Consider the following 18,862-nt stretch of genomic DNA (forward strand, 5'->3'; position numbering starts at 1 on the left):
TAACATTTATATTTATGTTAATAAGACCTCATGATTGTACGCAACACGTCATTTGACAACACGGTACTTTATGTACGCAACACGTCATTTGACAACACGGTACCATGGGTCGAGATTAATTCCGATCAATACGAATACGATGGGGTCTTTATATGTTATCTAACATTTATGATTACTTATGCAATTAATCATTATTTATTTCATGCATACTAATGTTTATTCTTAAATTTATAATCTTAAAAGTTAAAAAAAAAAGGTAGTTTGTATTTTTATTAAAAGTAAATCTTAAAAGTTAAAATAAGAAAAAGTAGTTTGTACTTTTATTAAAAGTAAATCTTAAAAGTTAAAATACAAAAAGTAGTTTGTATTTTTATTAAAAGTAAATCTTAAAAGTTAAAATACAAAAAGTAGTTTGTATTTTTATTAAAAGTAAATCTTAAAAGTTAAAATAAGAAAAAGTAGTTTGTACTTTTATTAAAAGTAAATTTTAAAGGTTAAAATACAAAAAGTAGTTTGTATTTTTATTAAAAGTAAATCTTAAAAGTTAAAATAAAAAAATAGTTTGTATTTTTATTAAAAGTAAATCTTAAAAGTTAAAAAAAAGAGATACAAAACACACATACACAAAATGCTATTTTTCTTTCTCATTTTCAAGTAACCAAAATACTTGAAATCTATAATTGGGTTCGGTTTTGGTGGAAATAAGGAAGAAGAAAAGATCCGTTAAGTAGAAGGTATAGATCGAAGCAAGGTTGGAACTTTGGGTGTCTACCGTTTAGAGGAACTCTTCATTGAGTTTTCAAATTCGATTTTCAAAAGGCTACAAAGGTTGTATTCTAATCTTCTCTCATTCGATTTCGTTAATTTGTTTTGTTTACTAAAGTTTTGTACAATGATCCGTGGAAGAGTATGATTTTATAAAGTTTTAAAAAATGCTTCCGCTCGCTTTGAATTAGTATCATACTCCAATAGGTATTTGGTTCAATATCTAAACAAATTTGATTTACATAATTCATTTTCTTAAAAGAATTCACACTATTTATTTTATGATGAGAGATTATATGTGTTAATTAAGATGAAAGAGAAGTATAAAGAAAAGAAACACTGCATATATACTTATAAACAAACCAAATAAAAAGGGTACACAAACAAAGCATAGTAATGTAAAACTATTTTCTAATGCCTAATTGTCTAATAATAAAAGGGACACTAACTTGTCTAATAAAAGGGACTCTGATTTGGCGGTACAGAGCCAAACCTTCTAACCTTGAAGATAATGTCCAAATCTTAGAAATGAGACGAAGATTGTTTCAAAGAATGAGACAAAGATTGCTCGGTGTAATTGTCTTTCAAAAATAGAAAAAATAAGTAAGGAAATGAAAATGGACATAAATTATTTATGTGTATACAAAGAGCCATAAGCATTATATTAGACTGTTTCTAACCGTGACGGTGACATCAAAGGCAAGTGATGTACTTTTTGGTGATGTGGCAAGGTCAAGAGACGAAGTTAAATAAATGGGGAGTTTAAAAAAATAGTCAAATTGTTTCAACGAACAAGGGTTCAATTGGATGTCTCTTAAAAAAAAAAAAAAATCCAAATTTCCAGTTATTTGATTTAAAAAAAAATCCACGGGTACGGGTGATGAATCCAATGGATCCGCATCCACGACCCGCGGGTGCTATCCCTAATTGTGACAAGTACGAATCAACTAAAAGTCTAAAAGATAAATGCTCTTATAGGGACCAAATGTTCACAATAATTGCCTAAGCTAGATATGAAACAAATAGTTCATCAAGAAGAAAAAAATATGCATCTAAAGCTTCTACTGAAAATTAATGTGCAAGGTACAACATATAACTATATGGTCAAATTCATTTGAGCCTTCGGAGTCACAAGTATATATGATGTATATATATTACTCAATTAACAAAATAGTAAATCGAAATTAATTCATATGAATAGTAAAACGAAATTAATTAATTTACTATTCACATAAAAAGCGCATATTATAAAAGCGCATATGATGAAAAACGCATATGATGAAAAGCGCATATGATAAAAAGCGAATATGATGAAAAGCACATCGCATATGATGAAAAGCGCATATGATTAAAAGCGCATATGGTGAAAAACACAGCGCATATGATTAAAAGCGCATATGGTGAAAAACACAGCGCATATGATTAAAAGCGTATATGGTGAAAAGGATATATGATGAAAAAACACATATGGTGATTTAAAAAAAAAAAAAAAAAAAACACATATGGTGATTAATGGAAAACACATATGGTGATTAATGAAAAGTATATTGTGAAAAAGAATCACAAATATTTCTTGAAAGAATTCAAGGTAAGATATATGAACCAATTCATCCATCATGTGAACCATTTTGATATTTCATGGTTCTAATAGACGCATCTAGCGGATGGTCTCATATTTGTATGTTATGAAGCCGTAATATGGCATTTGCAAAGTTTCTTGCACAAATTATTAAATTGAGAACACATTATTCTGATTACACCATTAAAAGGATGAGACTTGATAATGCTGGTGAGTTAACATCTCAAGCATTTAATGATCATTATATATCTACAGGGATTGTTGTTGAACATCCAGTTGCTCATGTGCATACACAAAATTGGTTTAGCTAAATCAATAGATAAACGCTTGCAGCTAATAACTAGACAATTGATAATGAGTACAAAACTATCAATATTTATATGTGGACATGTAAATTTACATGCTGCGACATTAATTCGCATTATACCATGTGGAAGTCATAAATATTTTCACTTACTACTTGATTTTGGCTAAGAGCCAAATATTTTCCACCGTAGAACATTGGTTGTGCAGTGTATGTTCCAATTGTATCACCACAACACAATAAAATGTTTTTTCAAAGAAAGATGGTAATATATTTTGGATATAAAACATCTTCAATCGTAAGATATACTGAACCCATGACGGGTGATGTTTTTTTTACAGCACGTTTTGCTGATTGTCATTTTAATAAAACATTGTTCCCTAGATTAGGGGGTGAAGTAAAAAAAAAAAAATAATAAAATGATGCTTCATGATGTGAACATCAATTAAGGTATATTGAACTCGCACAAAAGAATGTGAAACGAAAGTTCAAAAAATAATGCATATGCAAGAACTTGCAAATTAATTACTTTATGCATTTACAGATATAAAAAAAAGGTGACTAAATCATATATACCAGCGATAAATGCTTCAGCTCGAACTGAAATTCCAAAAGCTGGCAATAATGTCACTGTTGAGTCTTTGCCACGCATCAAACGTGGAAGATCAATTGGTTCCGAAGATAAAAATCCTCGAAAAAGAAAATCAGCTGATAATGAGGTAAAAGAAAGTGTTCAAGAAGAACCACAAATCAATATTCCTTCTGCAGAGGATATTGATAAATGTAAATACTAAAATTGCGATAAATTATGCAATATTATGGAACCGAAATGAAATTAAAATCTCTATGAGATATTTTCATATAATGTTACAATGACATCATGAATAAAGATGATGATCTGGAACTAAAATCTGTCATTGAATATACAAAATGGACATGATTGAGCTCAATGGAAAGGAACAATACGAGCTGAATTAGAATCGCTCGATAAAAGAAAAGTTTTCGGATCAATCGTTATCACTTTTAAAGATGTGAAACGTATGGGATACAAATGAATTTTTATCCGAAAAGAAATGTGCAAATGAAGTTACAAGGAAAACTAGACTTGTAACTCAATATTTCCCACAAAGACCATAAATGAATTATGAGGAAAACTTATCCTCCTGTAATGGATACAATTACTTATTAGATACTTAATAAACCTGATAGTTATTTAAATGCATCTCATGAATGTTGTTACTACTTATCTGTATGGATCACTTAATAATGATATATATGAATATACCTAAAGAGTTAAGGTATCATAAGCATCTAATGTAAAACCCAAGGGAATATATTCCATTAAATCACAAAGATTTCTAAATGGGTTTATACAAATGGGACGTATGTGGTATAACCGATTAGATGACTACTTGATAAAAAAAAGGGTATAAATATAAACTTATTTTGCACGTATGTTTTATAAAAACAATGTTCGGATATGAGATCGTAGTTGTTTATGTCAATGTTCTTAACATCATATGAACAAATAAAGAGATCTATGAAATCATTCAACTTCTAAAGAATTATTTTGAAATGAAAGATCTTGAAAAAACCAAGTATTACCTTAGATTGCAAATTGAGCATATGCCTAATGATTTACTTGTACATCAAACAACTTATACCGAAAAGATTTTAAAACATTTTTTTTTAAAGACAAACTCATTGTTGTTAGATCACTCAATATTGACACTGATCTATTTCATCCCTGCGAAGATCATGAAAATCTTAACAGATCGGAAGTTCCATATTTTAGTGCAATTGAGGTTCTTATGTATCTTATAGATTGTACAAGACCTGACATTTCTCTTGCAGTTAATTTGTTGGCAAGATTCAGCTCAAATGACAATGGAGCGGGATCAAACACATATTTTGATACCCTTGAGAAAATGCTGATTTAAAATTATTTTATTCTAACGTTTCAAAACAAGATTTGGTTGATTATGTATATACAGGTCATTCATCAAATCCTCATAAAGATAAATCTCAAACTCGATATGTATTCCTAAATGGAGGTACCACAAAATCATGGCGTTCTTAAAACAAACACTTGTTGTAACATCATCAAATCATGACAAAGTGATTGCATTATATGAAACTACTCGAAAATGTGTTTGGTTGAGATCAATGACACAAATCATTATTGATTCTTGTGGACTAGAACGCTATAAAAGACTAACAACTATCTTCACCAACAACTATATATGAAGATAATACAGCTTGCATAATACAAATGAAAGAAGAGTATCAAAAGTGACTGAACAAAATATAAATACTGACGAGGCGCCAAAGCCATAGACGGTCTTAATGGTCATAAGTTTGATGGAAAAGAATGGTATATTGGTAAGGCTCAGAAAAGACTACAAGAGAATAGGAATTGAAACAAGGGTTTGAGCAAACCATGAAGGAGACTGTAGACAAATCACAGTGGCTAAACTTGTACATAAAAGATTTAGATGATACAGTTTCAGATGAAAACCTCAGATTCTTCTCATATACTCAAGATCTCGTAAAAGACAACCAAATTAAAATGAGATACGTTCAATCAACAACTCTGCTGATCTTTATACCAAAGCACTGCCAACTGCTATTTTCAGAACACACGTTCATAATATTGGCATGAGGCATGTTCAGAAGATGTAACAACTCAGGCGTTGCCTACTTGAGGGGGAGTCAACTCTATACTGCACTCTTTTTCCCTTAGCTAAAGTTTTATCCCAATGGGTTTTCTTTAGCAAGGTTTTTAACGAGGCAGTACTAGTTATTCTCTAATAAAATTGTCATCCAAGGGGGAGTGTTATAAAATATCTAGATTGTGTTATAAAATATCTAGATTGGATGTTAATTTTATTATTATTATATTTCTTGCATAGTAATATTTTATACTATAAATAGACATGTATGGTAACCATTTAAGGTGTATCATTTCTCTTGAAATATCAATATCAATATTTCTTCTCTCTTTCTTCTCTCTTTTTCTCTCCTTGTTCTTATAACCATTAAAGGTAGTTATAAGCTTACTGAATTATAACATGAACAAGTAGTAGTTTTCTAGTGTTGAATTACAGGGGCAATTACATAGCAGACTCCATGAAAGCATTCTTGCTTTCTCAAGGTTTACTACGGATACGGAGTAAGTTGATAAGTATTCGAAAATGGTCCTTGAACTATCTCCAGCTTGTTATTTTTGTCTTGGTGTTAATTTTGCCGTAAAAGTCGCGAGTATTTTTTATGATTTTTCTATAGCTATTAGACCATTTTTAACGCGGCGTTAGAGGTGAGACGATCCGTCCTAATCCATAAGGACGAATACAATAACATATGATTACATTGCGAGGTATTTGACCTCTAAATGATACATTTTACAAACATTGCATTCGTTTTAAAAAGACAAGCTTTCATTACAACGAAAGTTGACAGACATGCATACTATCTCATAATATATCCAACTATGAATGACTTATTATCAATCTTGATGAACTCAACGACTCGAATGCAACGTCTTTTGAAATATGCCATGAATGACTCCAAGTAAAATCTTTAAAATGCATAGCGGAAGATTTCCTTAATACTTGAGAATAAACATGCTTTAAAGTGTCAACCAACAGGTTGGTGAGTTCATTAGTTTATCATCAACAATCATTTCCATAGTTTTAATAGCCACAAGATACTCATATTTCGAAAACAATCTATGCAGGCCTGCTCACTGCTGTAAAAACCATTCATATGAAGAACACCGGAATCTCACCAACGGTAGCTAATGCATCGTGCAATGCAAAAATTTCTCACCGAGGGTAACTAATGCTAAACAATCGGTAGCTAATGCATCGTGCAATGCAAAAATTTCTCACCGAGGGTAGCTAAAACGGTCGCTAATGCATCGTGCAATGCAAAAATTTCTCACCGATAGTAGCTACTGAATCGAACCATTTCGGTAGCTAATGCATCGTGCAATGTAAAAATTTCTCACCGAAGGTCGATAATACATTCTTTATAGTAATCGAACCTCTGAATCCAAATAATTCTATCATAGATGTAATTTTGAATACTTGTGTCTATTTCGTCAAACATTTATAAAAGCAGTTCATGTATTCTCAGTTCAAAAATATATCTCAAAAAGCATTTAATAAAACAGTTATAAAAACAGCGCATGTATTCTCAGTCCAAAAAATGTAAAGAGTAAAAGGGAATCAAATGAACTCGCAATACTGTATTTCATAGTAATTATGCATATGATGGCATTGAACAATTGCAAGGTTGGCCTCAGAATCAAGAACCTATATTAAGTATATATATATATATATATATATATATATATATATATATATATATATATATATATATATATATATATATATATATATATATATATATATATATATTATTTATTTATTTATTTATATGTTTGATCAATATCTGTTTAACAATTTCGGTCAAGTCTTAGAGTATCATAATCCTAATGCTCGAGATCGATATGCAAAAGTCACAGAAATCATCTTGACCCAAAATAACTTACAAAATCTATACATGTTTAAAACATAGTCGTTTTATATATTTAAATATATTTAACAGATTTTATTAGAGTAAATAATATAAATCATTTATTAATAAATAAAAATTTATATTAAAATCTATATATAATAAAAATATACTTTTATATATTTTAGGTAAATAAATTTAGAAAGTTCACTTATTATCATTAAAATATAGCGGTATGTATTATTAATGTAATTATATTACATGTGGTAAAATATCTTTGTATCACATATTTATTTGATAAAATATTATTGATAATAACAATAATAAGTAAAAGTTGTATTTATTTTGTAATAATAATTATTATTATTCTACTAATAAAAATAACAATATTTATTTTTACTAATGATTATAATAAAATGATAATTCTAATCATGATAATCTTAATAATAACAATACTTTTTAATATTAATTGTAATAATAATATTTTATATAAAAATAATAAGTCTATTCAAAATGATAATTTTAAATAATAATAATACTAAAATGATAATGATATTTTATAATAATAGTGATATTTCTATTTAAAAATGATAATTTTAATAAAAATGATGGTTTTAATATTAATGATACTTTTAATAATAATAATGACGATAAAAATAATAAAATGATAGTTTTGATAAAAATATTAATTATTTTAATAATATTAATAATAATAATAATAATAATAATAATAATAATAATAATAATAATAATAATAATAATAATAATAATAATAATAATAATAATATTGATTATTAGATAATAATAATAATAACGATAATAACGACGATAACGATAACGATAACGATATCGATAACAATAACGATAACGATAATGATAACGATAACGATAATCATTTTAACAATAATACTTTAAAATTATAGATAATTCAATTGACTATAACTTTTAATCCGTTCATCGAAACCATACGCTTTCTAAATGAAAAGTTATTAATTTTTTGCCAGCTTTCCAACGACATGCATATCATATACCTTATCTCAATAGCATATGTATTTAATTCATGACCTATCATAAAGTATTTAACGACAATAATAAGCATACAAGCATGCATAATCATATATACTCGAGCACTAATCAGGGGTACACTATCGATATATAAAAGATAAGATTTGAGTGCTCACGTATCAATATTGAGATTCAATATTGCAGGAAAGTACGTTGACGCAACGGAGATGATAAACACTAGATTGACCTCACGAGCTATACCCCTGAATCATACCCATAACCTCCATAGCTATAACCCATAATTTCCTTAGCTCTATTCCGTTCATAAAATCATTTTGGAATTATTTGGACATAACCTCGTCGTAGTATTTTATGTATAATACTAATAATAATAATACTCCTAACTATAACAATATTAATCTTGATAATAATAATAATAATAATAATAATAATAATAATAATAATAATAATAATAATAATAATAATAATAATATATATAGAGAGTAGATATGAGAGGATGTGTTTATGTGTGCATAACTGAATTCGGTCGAGCCTTTTATAGAACCTGACCATCATTCCCTTGCCATGCGATCGCATGGCTGTGAAGGGTAAATCCCATGTGATCGGATGGACACCCTGTCCAGCACTCAAACGTTTTAACTTATTTTGCCGACAGTTTATTTAATTATATATATAATATATTTAATATATATAATTATATATATATTATATTATATTTACGAGCTTAGTCGACTTGTAATATTAGTTCCGATGACTGGTACGTTGTCACTCGACTTACGTCCTGGTTTCGGTTTTTAGAACGTTACATCATACGCTTAAATAATTTGCATTTTACGTTACGCGACGTGTACCTTTATCAATAATGAAACTTAATCATCATTAAACTAAATCACTTGAAGTGTAACTTGAACATTAGAGTGTTATGATCATTTGCTTCTATAAATCAACATCTCGTTATTTATTAAAATATATTTAATAATATTATCAAAATATTATATTTAATCACTTTGTAATATATATATATATATATATATATATATATATATATATATATATATATCTTCAAAAATATAAATTTTAAAATATTTATTTGATAATATAATATTTAGTTTTTCAAAACTAATAATATTTCAACGTCCGTTTTATACATTTTAACTCGTTTAAATAATAGAATTTATTATATCAAATATGAAAACTAATTAATTAATTTATTAAGGAACACGAGGAAATCAATGTAAAGCACGTTTTTGAAAATTAAACGGGAATCTTCACTAATTCTTGACTAACTCTCGTTAATGACACTTTTGTTCTTACTTATAAATCATTTTCACAAAATATTCCGAATACCGTTAAAAGGAAAAGATTTCTCAAATCAACGTGGACCTCACCACACAGATTTATAATAATATCATAATGTAACAGATAACTTAATCATTTGACATTATCTTCTAATTCCGTATATTGAAGCAAATACGTTCATGTAAAGTATTATATGTTTAATACTTTGTTAATATTCTCAAGTTATAGCATATATACATATATATATATATATATATATATATATATATATATATATATATATATATATATATATATATATATATATATATATGTATATATATATATAATCATATTCATTTATATAATGGTTCGTGAATCGTCGAAATTTGATCGAGGTTAAATGAATGTATGAACACAGTTTAAAATCCTTGAGATTCAAGTTAACAAACTTTGCTTATCGTGTCGAAATAATATAAAGATAAAATTTAAATTTGGTCGGAAATTACCGGGTCATCACAAGAGGGGTCCCGTCAGGCTCGCTGACGCCCTCTGATGCCCTAACGCAGCGTCAGCTCTCACGCCCCCGGAGCGTTAGTCAATTATTTCACAAAAAAAAAGGCACGATGAATGGTGGCGGTTTCTGATTGGTGGGAATTTTGTAACCGTTAGACAACAGATATTTTTCAATTTTTTGGTTTTTTTTTTCAATTTAAGTTACTTATATTTTTTTTCTCTATATAAACCCATCAAACCCCATCATTTTTAACACATCAAACTCTCTATTTTATCTCATTTTAACACTTTCATTCAAATTTTTATATAATTAAATGGCATCGTATTTACTTAATTCTGAATCCGATTCGAAAGACGAGCGTATTGTTGCACTAATTCAAGAATCAGAAGGTGAAGATGCCGAAGTCGAATCATCCGAGCATGTCGGTAAACAAGATACGAAGAGTTATAGATTGTTATCATATTACATAATACGATTTTAGAAGATCAATGATTTGCGTTAAGTGATTGGGAGGAAGATTTCATTACCGAACCGATGGAGAATCTTCCAGAGCGTATATCGAACAGAGGACGGGATCAAGACATTATCATTCGAGAGATTAGAGATAGGACGGTGCACGACCAACTAATCGATGATCTTGTTGAGCATATTTGAAACATTTACGCCCACATTTCGCACTACATACTAGTTTATTTTATAATTTAATTTATGTAATGTTTAGATTGTAAGTATTGTTGAATTATATTAATTTATGTAATGTTTAGATTGTAAGTATTGTTGAATTATATTAATTTATGTAATGGTGCATTTTTATGAAATATTAATTTATGATGTTTTTTATATTGTAAATGCATTTTATTTTATATAAAATACTTTGTATGGAGGTTTAATATAAAATAAAAAGAAACTGTCAGCTGCTACGTCATAGGAAGATTGTACTTTTTGGTCAAAAAGTGTACAATCCGCCTGTCACAGGCAGAGTTATTCATGGTCTTAAGATTAAGATTGTTGTTAAATACAATAATATTGTGCAGTTGTATAGTGTCACTAAAAAGTTACTATTAATCAAAGGTGATTTTACATACCAATTGTTAACAAAATACCAATTGTTAAGGTTCGATGGAATGCTCATAGAGGACCCGAGTTCACCTGGGAACGAGAAGATCAGATGAAGAAGAAATACCCGTACTTATTTCCAGAAGATACGACAACACCTCCAACTGCTTAAAATTTCGAGACGAAATTTATTTAACGGGTAGGTACTGTAGTGACCCGAACTTTTTCATGTTTATATATATTAAATGAAATTTTTATTTACATGATTAAGTGTTTCCAACATGTTAAGCAATCAAACTTGTTAAGACTTGATTAATTTAAATAGGTTTCATATAGACAATTGACCACCCAAGTTGACCGGTGATTCACGAACGTTAAAACTTGTAAAAACTATATGATGACATACATATGATTATATATATAGTTAACATAATATTATGATAAGTAAGTATCTCATTAGGTATTTTAACAATGTGTTATATACATAAAATTGAGTTTATTGAATTAAGAAACTCGAAACGATATATATAACGATTATCGTTATAACAACGTCTTACTAAATACATATGAATCATATTAAGATATTGATACACTATGTTTAATCATGATAAATTATAATTAAACATGTCATTAAGTGTATTAACAATGAACTACATATGTAAAAACAAGACTACTAACTTAATGATTTCGAAACGAGACATATATGTAACGATTATCGTTGTAACAACATTTAACTGTATATATATCATCCTAAGATGTATTAATATATCATAATATCATGATAATATAATAATTTAACATCTCTTTAGATATAATAAACAATGGGTTAACAACATTTAACAAGATCGTTAACCTAAAGGTTTCAAAACAACATTTACATGTAACGACTAACGATGACTTAACGACTCAGTTAAAATGTATATACATGTAGTGTTTTAATATGTATTCATATACTTTTGAAATACTTCATTACACTTATCAAAATACTTCTACTTAACAAAAATGCTTATAATTATATCCTCGTTCAGTTTCATCAACAATTCTACTCGTATGCACCCGTATTCGTACTCGTACAATACACATCTTTTAGATGTATGTACTATTGGTATATACACTCCAATGATCAGCTCTTAGCAGCCCATGTGAGTCACCTAACACATGTGGAAACCATCATTTGGCAACTAGCATGAAATATCTCATAAAATTACAAAAATATTAGTAATCATTCATGACTTATTTACATGTAAACAAAATTACACATCTTTTATATCTAATCCATATAACAACGACCAAAAACACCTACAAATACTTTCATTCTTCAATTTTCTTCATCTAATTGATCTCTCTCAAGTTCTATCTTCAAGTTCTAAGTGTTCTTCATAAATTCTATAAGTTCTAGTTTCATAAAATCAAGAATACTTCCAAGTTTGCTATCTTACTTCCAATCTTGTAAAGTGATCATCCAACCTCAAAATTTTTTTCTTATTTACAGTAAGATATCTTTCTAATACAAGGTAATACTCATATTCAAACTTTGATTAATTTCTATAACTATAGCAATCTTATTTCGAGTGGAAATCTTACTTGAACTTGTTTTCGTGTCATGATTCTGCTTCAAGAACTTTCAAGCCATCCAAGGATCCTTTGAAGCTAGATCTATTTTTCTCATTTTCAATAGGTTTATCCACAAAACCTAAGGTAGTAATGATGTTCATAACATCATTCGATTCATATATATAAAGCTACCTTATTCGAAGGTTTAAACTTGAAATCACTAGAACATAGTTTAGTTAATTCTAAACTTGTTCGCAAACAAAAGTTAATCCTTCTAACTTGACTTTTAAAATAAACTAAACACATGTTATATATCTATATGATATGCTAACTTAATGATTTAAAATCTGGAAACACGAAAAACACCGTAAAACCGGACATACGCCGTCGTAGTAACACCGTGGGCTGTTTTGGGTTTGATAATTAAAAACTATGATAAAATTTGATTTAAAAGTTGTTCTTCTGGGAAAATGATTTTTCTTATGAACATGAAACTATATCCAAAAATCATGGTTAAACTCAAAGTGGAAGTATGTTTCTCAAAATGGTCATCAAGACGTCGTTCTTTCTACTTAAATGACTACCTCTTACAAAAATGACTTGTAACTTATATTTCCGACTATAAACCTATACTTTTCCTGTTTAGATTCATAAAATAGAGTTCAATATGAAACCATAACAATTTGATTCACTCAAAACGGATTTAAACGAAGAAGTTATGGGTAAAACAAGATTGGATATTTTTTGATTGTTGTAGCTACGGGAAATATTGTAACAATTCTATACAAATTATATCCTAGCTAACTTATATTATATTATACATGTATTCTAATATATTATGTAATCTTGTGATACCATAGACACATATGCAAATGTTTTGACATATCATATCGACCCATCTATATATATTATTTGGAACAACCATAGACACTCTATATGCAGTAATGTTGGAGTTAGCTATACAGGGTTGAGTTTGATTCCAAAAATATATATACTTTGAGTTGTGATCTAGCCTGAGACGTGTAATATATATCAATTTATTTCTGTACATCTAACTATGGACAACTAGTTGTAGGTTACTAACGAGGACAGATGACTGAAAATATTTAAAACATTAAAACGTATTAAAAATGTTGTAAATATATTTTGAACATACTTTGATATATATGTACATATTTGTTATAGGTTCGTGAATCGACCAGTGGCCAAGTCTTACTTCCCGACGAAGTAAAAATCTGTGAAAGTGAGTTATAGTCCCACTTTTAAAATCTAATATTTTTGGGATGAGAATACATGCAGCTTTATAAATGTTTTACAAAATAGACACAAGTACATGAAACTACTTTCTATGGTTGAATGATCGAAGCCGAATATGCCCCTTTTGCTTGGTAGCCTAAGAATTAGGGAACATCACTAATTTTGAGAATTAGTGCACGCCTAATTGACGCGAATCCTAAAGATAGATCTATTGGGCCTAACGAACCCCATCCAAAGTACCGGATGCTTTAGTACTTCGAGTTTTATATCATGTTCGATGGATATCCCGGAATGATGGGGATATTCTTATATGCATCTTGTTAATGTCGGTTACCAGGTGTTCACCATATGAATGATTTTTATCTCTATGTATGGGATGTATATTGAAATATGAAATCTTGTGGTCTATTATTACGATTTGATAAATATATAGGTTAAACCTATAACTCACCAACATTTTTGTTGACGTTTAAAGCATGTTTATTCTCTGGTGATTATTAAGACCTTCCGCTGTTGCATGCTAATATATGGACACGATTTGGAGTCAGCATGCTTGTATAATATTGTTTAAAACTACATTCGAAATTTACTTTGTTGTAACATATTAATATTGTAAACCAATATGTATTGGTAGTGTGTAAGTGTGATATTTTTTAGATTATCATTTCTGATAATCTAGGTGGTGTCCTTTTAACCTTGTCGATAAAATAAAGGTTATGGTTTGTTTTTAAAAACGAATGCAGTCTTTGAAAAACGTCTCATATAGAGGGTCAAAACCTCGCAACGAAATCAATTAATATGGAATGTTTATAATCAATATGAATGGGACATTTCAGTTGGTATCCGAGCGTTGGTCTTAGAGAACTAGAAATTTGCATTAGTGTGTCTTATCGAGTTTGTTAGGATACATTATTAAGTCTGGACTTCGACCGTGTTTTCTTTAAAAACGATTGCTTAACACTTTTGTTGGAAACTATATGTAATTATTATGTGATATATTAATCTCTTAATATGTTTGATATTGTGTGATAGATGTCTACCACTAGTATAAATCTCATCGACTCACCTAATAATAATGAAGAGTCGAATATACTTTGGGAAGATTCACAAATTCCCGAAGAGGAATCAGAAGAGGAGGAACCGAAAGAGGAGGAACCGGAAGAGGAGGAACCGGAAGAAGAGGAACCGGAAGAGGAGGAACCGGAAGAAGAAGAAGAGGTTATGGAGGAAGAAATACTGATACCTACAGTAAATCGATTAAATAAAAGAAAATCCTCAACCAACGTTAAAAATGGTCAATGGTGTTTCCGCCAAGGAAGCAAAATATTGGGAAGATTACCAATTTTCCGATGAATTGAATCCCGATGAGGATTCCGATGACATTATAGAAATTACCTCGACCCAATTTAATAAAGTAAAAGAAAATAATAGGGGAAAAGGTATAAAAATAGAGAAACCTGATTCCAACCCCGATGAACTTTATATGTATCGGCAACGTCCGTGTTTCCTAAATTGTAACAATAATCCGGGAACCTCTAAACCACCAGGTTTTTCTAAACCATTGTGGAAAACGACGGCTCGTATTAGAGGAACACCTTATATCCCTAGAAAATTATGAAAACGAACCAAGTTCGAAGAAGAAGAAACCAGTGATTCAGATTAGAGGGTTGTAATCATGTTGTGTATTATGTGTATTGTAGTGTGCTTGTCCTTTTATATTCTATGTAAAAATTGCTTGTATTGTTTGTTAATTATCTTTTACGAATCTAATCCTTGTCTATTTTACAGTATAAAAACAAAATGGACGTTAAGGGTAGACAACCGAATATTTTAGAAGACCTACCAGAGGATATGATTGAGGAAATCTTGTCTAGAGTCGGTCAGAATTCATCAGCACATTTAGTTATGGAGAAATTAACTTGTCAAACATTTGAAAGACTTTCCAGAAATGCCTTAGTTTATAAAAGGCTTTCCTTTGATAGGTGGGGTATATCACATTGAGGAGACCGTAAGTTACGCCGTGTTTTCTTTAAAGCGTTAAATGCGGGGAACCCAAATGCAATTTTACGCTACGGGTTAAGAACCTATTTTGACTCAACATATCCTAACATAGGATTTCATGAGTTAGAAAGAGCTTCTAGCATGCAACATAAAGAAGCATGTTATGCTTACGGGTTAATAATGTTCGCTTCTCATCAAATTGAGAAAAAGAACATTGGGTTGCAACTTTTAAATAAAACATTCCCACAAGTGACGGACTCGGTAGTTGAGATGAGAAACAAGGTTTTTAGATTGTTACGGGGCTGTTGGGCATTACGAAACCCTCGTCCTTTTGACGACATTATAACATGCTACTTAGCCAATGATCATAACGGTTACTTTTCACAAAACCAAGGATGAGAAGTCGTCTTAGTAAAACCAGAATGCATGACTTGTTTCTGGACTTATGAATTATGTGTCTTTATTTCTTTTGCTGAACAACTTGCGTATTAACTAGAATTGCCTTTATAGCTGCCGAGTAGCAATGTTATTATGTGTTATGTTTCATCCTATATGTATAATAGCGGTATTGTAAGTTTGTAATATTTTGTATAAAGTTTAAACGCGAAATTTTATTGTAATAAGTTTTTCATATAGAAGCGTAGTAGTTAAGTTGTATAGTAGCTAGTAAGTATGAACTTAACGGGTAGGTACTACCCGAATTAAAACTATAAAATGCTAATATGAAGAAAAAGCTTTTATAAATAAGTTCATATTATGCTACGAAATACTATTGACTACTCTTAAATTCTATATGATTAACTCAATTCTTTTGGCTATTTTTGAAGAAAATGGCACCGGCAACTCGTCAGAATTTGAACATGAGTGAGGAAGACTTCCGTATTTTTCTTGCAGTAAACATAGCCGTAGTATAGGCTGCGATGCAAAATAACAATAAATCTGGATCTAGAAGTGGAACTAATTCCACAAGAAATCGTGTAGGATGCTCCTACAAAGAATTCACTGCCTGCAAACCTTTGGAATTTGATGGAACCGAAGGGCCAATTGGATTGAAACGGTGGACCGAGAAGGTCGAATCGGTGTTTGCCATAAGTAAGTGTACTGAAGAGGACAAAGTTAAGTACGCTACGCATACCTTCATAGGTACGGCATTAACATGGTGGAATACCTATCTTGACCAGGTAGGATAAGATGCTGCTTACGCACTACCATGGTCAGCATTCAAGCAATTGATGAACGAGCAGTACCGTCCTAGAAACGAGGTCAATAAGCTTAAGGCCGAGCTTGGAGAGTTACGAACACAAGGGTTTGACATTACCACGTATGAACGACGATTCACAGATTTGTGCCTATTGTGTCCAGGAACATTCGAAGATGAAGAAGAGAAGATCGATGCATTTGTAAAAGGGTTACCAGTAAGGATTTAAGAAGATGTGAGTTCACACGAGCCCGCTTCCATACAGAAGGCAAGTCGAATGGCTCATAAACTCATAAATCAGATTGAGGGGAGAATTAAAGAACAGGCGGCCGAAGAAGCCAACACAAAACAACTCAAGAGGAAGTGGGAGGAAAACAGTGACAAGAGTCACCAGTATAACAACGACAACAACAATTACAACCACAATCGCAACAACTATCCCAACAACCGCAACATAAATCGCAACAACAACAATCGCAATCCCAACAACAACAACTACAACAAACGTCCCAACAACAACAATTACAATAATCGTCCCAACAACAATAACAACCGCAACAACAATAATAATCAGAAACAGCAATGCTAAAGGTGTGAAGAGAATCACTCGGGGTTTTGCACAACATTTTGCAACAGGTGTAAAAGAAACGGTCATAGCGCGACAAAGTGTGAGGTCTACGGACCAATGTATAACAGAACTAAAGGAACAAATAATGCCGGAACGAGTAATGTCGGAACAAGTAGTGTCGGAGCAAGTACTGCCAACGTAGTCTGTTATAAATGGGCCACATTATTAAAAATTGCCCAAATAAGGGGAATACTAATGGGCAGGGCCGCAGAAGAGTTTTCAATATTAATACGACAGAAGCGCAGGAAGACCTGGAGCTTGTTACGGGTACGTTTCTCATTGACAATAAACCTGCTTATGTTTTATTTGATTCGGGTGCGGATAGAAGCTATATGAGTAGAGATTTTTGTGCTAAACTAAGTTGCTCACCGACACCCTTGGATAATAAATTTTTACTCGAATTAGCAAATGGTGAATTAATTACAGCGGATAATATATGTCGGAATCGAGAAATTAAACTGGTTAACGAAACATTTAAGATTGACTTGATACCAGTAGAGTTAGGGAGTTTTGATGTGATAATCGGTATGGATTGGTTGAAAGAAGTGAAAGCAGAGATCGTTTGTTAGAAAAATGCAATTAGCATTATACGAGAAAAAGGAAAACCCTTAATGGTGTACGGAGAAAAGAGCAACGCGAAGTTAAACCTTATTAGTAACCTGAAGGCACAAAAACTAATAAGAAAAGGTTGCTATGTTGTGCTAGCACACGTCGAGAAATTCAATTCCGAAGAAAAGAACATCAATGATGTTCCCGTCGTAAAAGAATTTCCCGATGTATTTACAAAAGAATTACCGGACTACCTCCACACCGACCCGTTGAATTTCAAATAGACCTTGTACCGGGAGCTGCACCAATAGCTCGTGCTCCATATAGACTCGCACCTAGCGATATGAAGGAACTTCAGAGCCAATTACAAGAACTTTTAGAGCGTGGTTTCATTTAACCAAGCACATCACCGTGGGGAGCTCCTATTTTGTTTGTCAAGAAGAAGGATGGTACATTTAGGTTATGTATCGACTACCGAGAGTTGAACAAACTTACCATTAAGAACCGCTACCCACTACCAAGAATTGACGACTTATTTGATCAACTACAAGGCTCGTCAGTTTATTCGAAGATTGATTTACGTTCTGGGTATCATCAAATGCGGGTGAAGGAGGATGATATTCCAAAGACTG

This window comes from Rutidosis leptorrhynchoides, chromosome 10 (genome assembly GCF_046630445.1).
Source record: "Rutidosis leptorrhynchoides isolate AG116_Rl617_1_P2 chromosome 10, CSIRO_AGI_Rlap_v1, whole genome shotgun sequence".
Taxonomy (NCBI): Eukaryota; Viridiplantae; Streptophyta; class Magnoliopsida; order Asterales; family Asteraceae; genus Rutidosis; species Rutidosis leptorrhynchoides.